Raw genomic sequence first — 8,978 nt, 5'->3', positions numbered from 1 at the left:
CTATCAGGTACTAAGTTCATGATAAATTTAAGTTCAATTAATCATATTACTTAAGAACTCCCACTTAGACAGACATCTCTCTAGTCATCTAAGTGATCACGTGATCCAAATCAACTAAACCATGTCCGATCATCACGTGAGATGGAGTAGTTTTCAATGGTGAACATCACTATGTTGATCATATCTACTATATGATTCACGCTCGACCTTTCGGTCTCTGTGTTCCGAGGCCATATCTGTATATGCTAGGCTCGTCAAGTCTAACCTGAGTATTTCGCGTGTGCAGCTGTTTTGCACCCGTTGTATTTGAACGTAGAGCCTATCACACCCGATCATCATGTGGTGTCTCAGCACGAAGAACTTTCACAACGGTGCATACTCAGGGAGAACACTTCTTGAATATTTAGTGAGAGATCATCTTAAAATGCTACCGTCAATCAAAGCAAGATAAGATGCATAAAGGATAAACATCACATGCAATCAATATAAGTGATATGATATGGCCATCATCATCTTGTGCTTGTGATCTCCATCTTCGAAGCACCGTCGTGATCACCATCGCCAGCGGCGCGACACCTTGATCTCCATCGTAGCATCGTTGTCGTTACGCCATCTATTGCTTCTACGACTATCGCTACCGCTTAGTGATAAAGTAAAGCAATTACAGGGCGTTTGCATTTCATACAATAAAGCGACAACCATATGGCTCCTGCCAGTTGCCGATAACTTCGGTTACAAAACATGATCATCTCATACAATAAAATATAGCATCACGTCTTGACCATATCACATCACAACATGCCCTGCAAAAACAAGTTAGACGTCCTCTACTTTGTTGTTGCAAATTTTACGTGGCTGCTACGGGCTGAGCAAGAACCGTTCTTACCTACGCATCAAAACCACAACGATAGTTCGTCAAGTTAGTGCTGTTTTAACCTTCGCAAGGACCGGGCGTAGCCACAGTCGGTTCAACTAAAGTTGGAGAAACTGACACCCGCCAGCCACCTGTGTGCAAAGCACGTCGGCAGAACCAGTCTCGCGTAAGCGTACGCGTAATGTCGGTCTGGGCCGCTTCATCCAACAATACTGCCGAACCAAAGTATGACATGCTGGTAAGCAGTATGACTTGTATCGCCCACAACTCACTTGTGTTCTACTCGTGCATATAACATCAACGCATAAAACCTAGGCTCGGATGCCACTGTTGGGGAACATAGTAATTTCAAAAAATTTCCTATGCACACGCAAGATCATGGTGATGCATAGCAACGAGAGGGGAGAGTGTGTCCACGTACCCTCGTAGACCGAAAGCGGAAGCATTATGAAAATGCGGTTGATGTAGTCGTACGTCTTCACGATCCGACCGATCCAAGCACCGAACGTACGGCACCTCCGAGTTCAGCACACGTTCAGCTCGATGACGATCCCCGGACTCCGATCCAGCAGGGTGTCGGGGATGAGTTCCGTCAGCACGACGGCGTGGTGATGGTGATGATGTTCTACCGACGCAGGGCTTCGCCTAAGCACCGCAACGATATGACCGAGGTGGAATATGGTGGAGGGGGGCACCGCACACGGCTAAGGAACGATCACGAAGATCAACTTGTGTGTCTAGAGGTGCCCCCTGCCCCCGTATATAAAGGAGGGAGGGGGGAGGTGCGGCCGGCCCCCTAGGGTTGCGCCTGGAGGAGTCCTACTCCCACCGGGAGTAGGACTCCCCCCTCTTGCCTTGGTGGAGAAGGAAAGGGGGGAGGGGAAAGAGGAAAGGGGGGCGCCACCCCCTTCCTTGTCCTATTCGGACTAGGGGGGAGGGGGCGCGCAGCGTGCCCTGGCCGGCCCTCCTCTTCTCCCTCATGGCCCATGTAGGCCCAATAACCCCCGGGGGGTTCCGGTAAACCCCCTGTACTCCGGAAAAAATCCCGGTTTCTCCCGGAACGATTCCGATATCCAAATATAGGCTTCCAATATATCAATCTTTATGTCTCGACCATTTTGAGACTCCTCGTCATGTCCGGGATCACATCCGGGACTCCGAACAACCTTCGGTACATCAAAACATATAAACTCATAATAAAACTGTCATCGTAACGTTAAGCGTGCGGACCCTACGGGTTCGAGAACTATGTAGACATGACCTAGAACTATTCTCGGTCAATAACCAATAGTGGAACTTGGATGCTCATATTGGCTCCCACATATTCTACGAAGATCTTTATCGGTCAAACCGCATGACAACATACGTTGTTCCCTTTGTCATCGGCATGTTACTTGCCCGAGATTCGATCGTCGATATCTAATACCTAGTTCAATCTCGTTACCGGCAAGTCTCTTTACTCGTTATGTAATGCATCATTCCGTAACCAACTGATTAGCTACATTGCTTGCAAGGCTTATAGTGATGTGCATTACCGAGAGAGCCCAGAGATACCTCTCCGACAATCGGAGTGACAAAACCTAATCTCGAAATACGCCAACTCAACATCTATCTTTGGAGACACCTGTAGAGCTCCTTTATAACCACCCAGTTACTTGTGATGTTTGGTAGCACACAAAGTGTTCCTCCGGTAAACGGGAGTTGCATAATCTCATAGTTGTAGGAACTTTGTATAAGTCATGAAGAAAGCAATAGCAACATACTAAACGATCAAGTGCTAGGCTAACGAAATGGGTCATGTCAATTACATCATTCTCCTAATGATGTGATCTCTTTAATCAAATGACATCACATGTCTATGGTTAGGAAACATAACCATCTTTGATTAATGAGCTAGTCAAGTAGAGGCATACTAGTGACATATAGTTTGTCTATGTATTCACACATGTATCATGTTTCCGGTTAATACAATTCTAGCATGAATAATAAACATTTATCATGATATGAGGAAATAAATAATAACTTTATTATTGCCTCTAGGGCATATTTCCTTCACCCAGAGCTAGTTCAAGAGCTCAAGAACACTAATACAACCACCAAAGCAGGATCATAGGGTTTTACGCATCTTTGCGGCCCGAACCTGGGTAAATCCTATTTGTGCCATCCACTAGTCCTGCTCTTCTCACGAATCCGCGCCCTGCAACCACATAACGGATTCCAGTGATCCCATAGGTGTTGTTTCCCACCGACAGTTCTCTTGGCCAACATTCAATACAGAGTGAAAGAAAATTTTGTTTGTGAAGTCTACAAGTCCTCTTGCAAACGTAAGTGATTTCACCAACAGCTGGAACCATGAGAATGAACCACACATGATGGAGGAACATCCACTGCAATATGATTTGGTCTTCTCTCGATCACACGGCGAGACTATTTTCGGAATACAAACTTTAACTTAGGCAAAATGATGCCCATTGTATAATCAGACCAAAGCAATGACGCACCTAGTGTTGGCCAATAAATAGTATAGTACTACTTTTCTGCAGTCCATGAAGTGACTATCCAATCTTTCTGTGTCTATTTTCAAATGGCACTACATGCAGTGACTATACTATTCTCTTGTGCAGTTCAACCAAAATTATGATCACTTTGTTTGTTTGCCAAGTAGCAACGGGCAGACATATCTGTCTGCACAAATATCAAGCAGATAGTAAACATATACCCCACCTTGTATTTTCGGTTTAAACACGTCTCTTCCGCTTAGCATCTGTCATGTTTTGCACTGGACAATTTAATACAGTCATGTTTTGCCCTGGACAATTTCATACTTAATTGATTTGCTGGTTCAGAGAAGAAATATAGCGCCTATTCTTCATCAAACCAAGGATATCCATGTTCATAGTGATGGAAGAGGTGAAATTGATACAACCGAAATTGAGCATCCAATCATTGAATCCTGTCCTGCACCTCCAATGTAAGTCCACCCTGCCAATAAATTCACATGCAAACCACTAGTATTACTATCTAATGACAGTACAAAAGAGTAGAAAGATAGTAGCAAACCATGTACCTTCGCAATGAACAGTTCATAGTGCCACCAATTGGATATAAAGGTGTGGAAGAAAACATGCTCCTAGTGTTGAACCATTTGGACTTTTTATGCAGTTCCACTAAAATCGAGCATCCATGTTTGCATATATATTGAAAGTGTGATTACTATAAAAGTGGCACTAGTTGAAGCATAGACTCACAAATATAAGCATTCCAATTTCTTAATGGGAAAAGGTAGCAAGACTGTTTCTAACCACCTGTTTGAAGGAATAAATAAGGCAACAACGGCTGATGTCATGAAGGCATACATAGTTTTTTCTGAAAAATTGAGCTATTCCCGACCTTTCCTCTTCTTTTAAGCATATTTTGTGCAGTTCAACTAAAATAAAATGCCATCACCACCTTGACAATTCAGTGACACTGTACAAAAGGAAATGACTTAACATTACATCATGATGTCAGGTATGTAGTCGACAGGCATTAGAGACAAACATACAGACCTCCTCCGACAACATAATGAACATTAATTTTAACAAAGGTGTGACTAGCTTTACAGGGATAATTTGAGTGAACTCTACACCCTCTGTTCCTTAATATAAGACCTTTTCGCAGTTCAATTTAAAGTACCCAAACATCTAGTATTTAGGAAAACAGGTAGTAGTTTTCTTGAGCACATATCTGGGAAAGCTTGCCACACTTTATATATGTCCATACGCTAATGCAACATCATTCAAATAGTACAAACATACACTAATCCAGTGGCTAGTGCAACTGTAGAGTAGTTATTTTATTACAGGGTACACTACAATGGTTTTACTGAATAGATTTCATGAGCTCTAGCACTGGAAGATTTCTATATGAATTAACAATACGAAATGTAAAGGTAACAAGTTTCAGCATTGGTATACTAGCTGTGCAAGAGCATTAAACCAAATACAAAAGTCTAAAGGTAACTAGAATTATTAACTAATGACAGTATAAAAAAATTGCAAACCATGTATCTTCAAGGTAAATATCATTTCGAACTCGAGGGGACCTAAAAATTGCTATCCCAATCTTGATAATCGGCCAAACATAAAAACTTGATCAAACAAATCAAGAGAACGGCCGAGGAGGAGGTGCCCACTCTTGACCTTTCCTCTTGACACTGTACAAAAAAATTGACTTATCTCATGAAAGTGAGGTATGTAATCTATAAGCATTAACAGTGCAAACATCTAAATGTAGTAACAAAATTCATCGTTGGTATACTGGTTGTGCAACAGCATTAGAATGCCTTAGCTGAAAAATCTTTAACACATCCACAATCAACAGCTAACCCTGAAATAATCCAGTGACATTAAATGGCATTGCTTAAATTTATCGGTGGCATTAGACTGAGTGTGGCATTAGTTAAATGTGGCATCACTTTAGCAGTAGCATTGCTTGACTTGACCGTTGGCGTTATACTAACAGCAAAAAAGTGGCAATAAGAGCATGGGAGGCCCATTCAGATAGTGGGAGCACCAGTACGATGTACCTCCACGGACGCATAGAGTGGTGAGGGAGGTATGGTTACCTAGAGGAACAAATATCCAGGCAGCATATGTGGATTACGTCCCATTTTTGTTCTCTTTAGCCACCTTTTTCCTATGTGGGGACAACAAACCGATCGACCTGGCCATTCTCCATTGCGTTGTCATGCCTTTCTAGCCTTCTTCAACCAAGAGACACGAGACTCGTTCCTTAGCTACTGATTTTCCCCTTTTCAACCTAGATGCAGGTTCGATGCCTACTCTCTTCGACAATACAGTCTCCCTTCCTTTCCTTATTCAACCTAGACATGGATTAGTCTGCATGAAGTAGGGTTTCCTTTAATAGTGCAAATTAAGGTTTTCATTTGCATGACTAGTAGAGCAGAGGATACAAATTGGGAAGAGGGTGGAGTGGAAAAAGATCCACATGCAGCGATGTGGCAGATGGGGCAATAGAACAAGGGTATGGTTCGAAAAGAGGTAGCATACCTGAGGATCGGTGGGAAGTGGCTTCGCTCATGGTCGTCGTCATCCGCACCACACTATGATAGCGAGCTTGGAGATGGAGGCCATCCCGCGTGGGCGCTAGGTCTGAGAGAACGGCTTTGTCGTTAGTGTGTGACCTCGCTCGCCGACGGGAGTGCATCAACGCTGCATGTCCTTTTCTTCCCCGGTGGATCTGTGACCACCGGTGAGGAAGGAGAGAGAGGCCGTCTTTTTTAGATCTAGAGAGAGGGTGATAGTGCGAGAAGCAAGTGGGAAGCCCTTAGCAAGAAAGCGCTGAAGCTCCAGTTTGTATATCTTTTTTATACTACTAGTACTAGAGGCGGAGTAGTGGTAGAGTAGTTTATATTTTCTCTACATACAGTAACAGTTAGTTGTGCTTCAAAACTGAACGTCACGCCATTAAAAAAATAAAGTCGAGAAATAATGCGACACTTCAGGCCAATGCGGCCAAATCGCATTTTGCATGAGAAATGACACACCATGTTTCGTTGACATGTGGTCCCGTTCCAACATGTGAGTGATACAATGGTGAGTCCTTTTGTACAATTTATGAACGGACGTCTATGTAGGCCGGGGCGCCTCTTTGTGTACCGTGGCAACCGCCCATCGCCTCTTCGCCTTTCCCTCTCGATTTGGAACTGCTGTCGCACGCTCTTCCTCTCTCCTCCATTTGCCTTTGCCCTTCCTTCTGCCATTGTTCGATCATCTTCTCCATGGAGGGAACAAGCCAGAAACGACCCTGTTATTCTTTCCCTGATCTGAAAGATGACATGGTGGAGGAACTCATTGATCGGTGCAATGTCATCACCTCGGCTAGCATGGCAGGTTCGTTCAAGACCATTCTCGAGTCAACTAATAACATCATTACAAGGAACCCAAGGGTCCAGGAGCGGTTTGATCTCCCTTATCTTCTTCACTATAAGCCTGTTCGCATGGGCGCGGACGACGGAAGCCTCGCCTTGTGCAAGTTGATGCTGCTTGATAATGATACGTGTGATGCCAAGATGCCATCACTTAAAGGTAAGGCCTGGGCTGGCGCAAATGGAGATTGGGTTGTTTATATTGGTTATAATTGCGAGTGGGAACTTGTGAATGTGTACACTCGTCAGCGAATTCCACTTCCAAAAATCTCAGAGTGCCCTGAGTTTGAGCACACAGATGATCTACGTACGTTCAAATACGATCATGGTGGCTGTCGTCTACGGAAGATAGCAATTTGTCGAGTCCCAACCTCTCTTGGGATCACAAGAACTGTGAAGTTGTTGCTATCTTCGACAAGCTTGTTGCCGTCGTTACTGCTTCGACGGCTCGTCCATGGATATTGCTCAAAAATCAATTTCTGTACACGGATGAGTAGTGTGATGCAATTGCATACGAGCGTCTCATGTTTGCTGCCACCACTCGTGGCACTGTTTTTGCATGGCATCCTCGTGGTTTCGGTACATTTGTCTTCCACCGTAATTATAATTGTTTCATCCACATGCATGCGGGTTAGCAAGTTTCCCTTTACTAATTAACCATCTTGTGTTTCCAAGGTCCTGTGAACATTCCACCACCTATACTTGAATTTTTTTATAACCAAGGGCGAGATGACGATGCTGATGATCACGAGCATGAGGATGAGCAAAACTTATATACTCAGTGGCACCTGGCAACTAATTCCGATGGATAACCTCTTCTAGTTTGTATACAATGCGCTGAGATTGTTACTACTTAGGGAGCACGTGTTGTCTCCCATGGTCACCCTCTCCGTACCTATTCCAACACCTGTTGCAGCTTATTCGGGATGGATACTAGTGTGCAAGCTCCAACATCTTCTCCCTGGTTTAGTATTGATAGTCTTGGATAAAACTGGCTCTTCCTTGGACCAAACTATCCAATGATGGTGAAAGGCGATCTAGCTGCTGTTGACACAATGTTACTACCATTTATGAGAAGCAACTGTATCTATACCTCGGACATTGCGGTGGTTCCCTACCCTGGTCCTGATATATGCTGCTTTAGCCTGGATGATCGGTCCTGCGTTGCTCTCGATATTGATAATAGCTGGCCCTTCCCAGAGCACCTATGGTTCAAAGCAAGTGTTTCCAATGCCGAGGATTGGTTGAGATGAAGTTCATTTCATTGCTTGTTATTTGTTGTGTGATGAAAACTTTAGTATTTGTAGAATGTTTTGTTGGAAATAATCTATAATCCAACATGTATCCTATCACGACCGGTTTTTCCGGGTAATAAATTTCCAGAAAAGACCGTCGTGCTCATCAGCCCCAGGATTACTGTTAGCTGATGAGGCTCCACTTGATACAGAAATTCCAAGCAGAATACAACATATGTAGTGCAAGACCATTCTGGCCTGTGAGTACAACAAATGGTTTCTAGTGGTTGATGGCGGAAGCGGTTTGTGGATCATCAGTGTCTATGGGACTCCAATTCCCACAGGAACAGCTGACCAGGTTAACTCCTATCTTCGCGAGGCTGCTATCTCCACTGTGTGGGTTCCGGGGCTGGCATCGCGTCGCTCCCCTCCGTGCAAGAAAATCTGGCCAAGACAATAGCCAGGGACAAGCCAGTGAGTACTTTGAATGTACTCGCAAACATTATGAACACAGGTATAATATAACAATGATGTGCTAAAAATATTTTATGCTCATGACGTCAGTCACAAAAGATAAATGAAACTCTGATGCTTGCAAGCAAGTTATTTATAAAAATGCAATAACATGGTAGTATTAAAATTTATGAAACAAATAACAAGCAATGTCACAGTCAGGCGTCTTAGCAACACCACATAAAGGGCTTTAAAAGAAATGCCACAGTCGGACGTCTGAGCGACACCACATAAAGGGCTTTAAAAGAAATGCCACAGTCGGGCGTCTGAGCGACACCACATAAAGGGCTTTAAAAGAAATGCCACAGTCGGGCGTCTGAGCGACACCACATAAAGGGCTTTAAAAGAAATGCCACAGTCGGGCGTCTGAGCGACACCACATAAAGGGCTTTAAAAGAAATGCCACAGTCGGGCGTCTGAGCGACAC

Source organism: Triticum dicoccoides, chromosome 3B (assembly GCF_002162155.2).
Source record: "Triticum dicoccoides isolate Atlit2015 ecotype Zavitan chromosome 3B, WEW_v2.0, whole genome shotgun sequence".
NCBI classification, from domain to species: Eukaryota; Viridiplantae; Streptophyta; class Magnoliopsida; order Poales; family Poaceae; genus Triticum; species Triticum dicoccoides.
The sequence above is the reverse complement of the archived record's forward strand: the minus strand, read 5'-3'. Positions refer to the sequence as shown.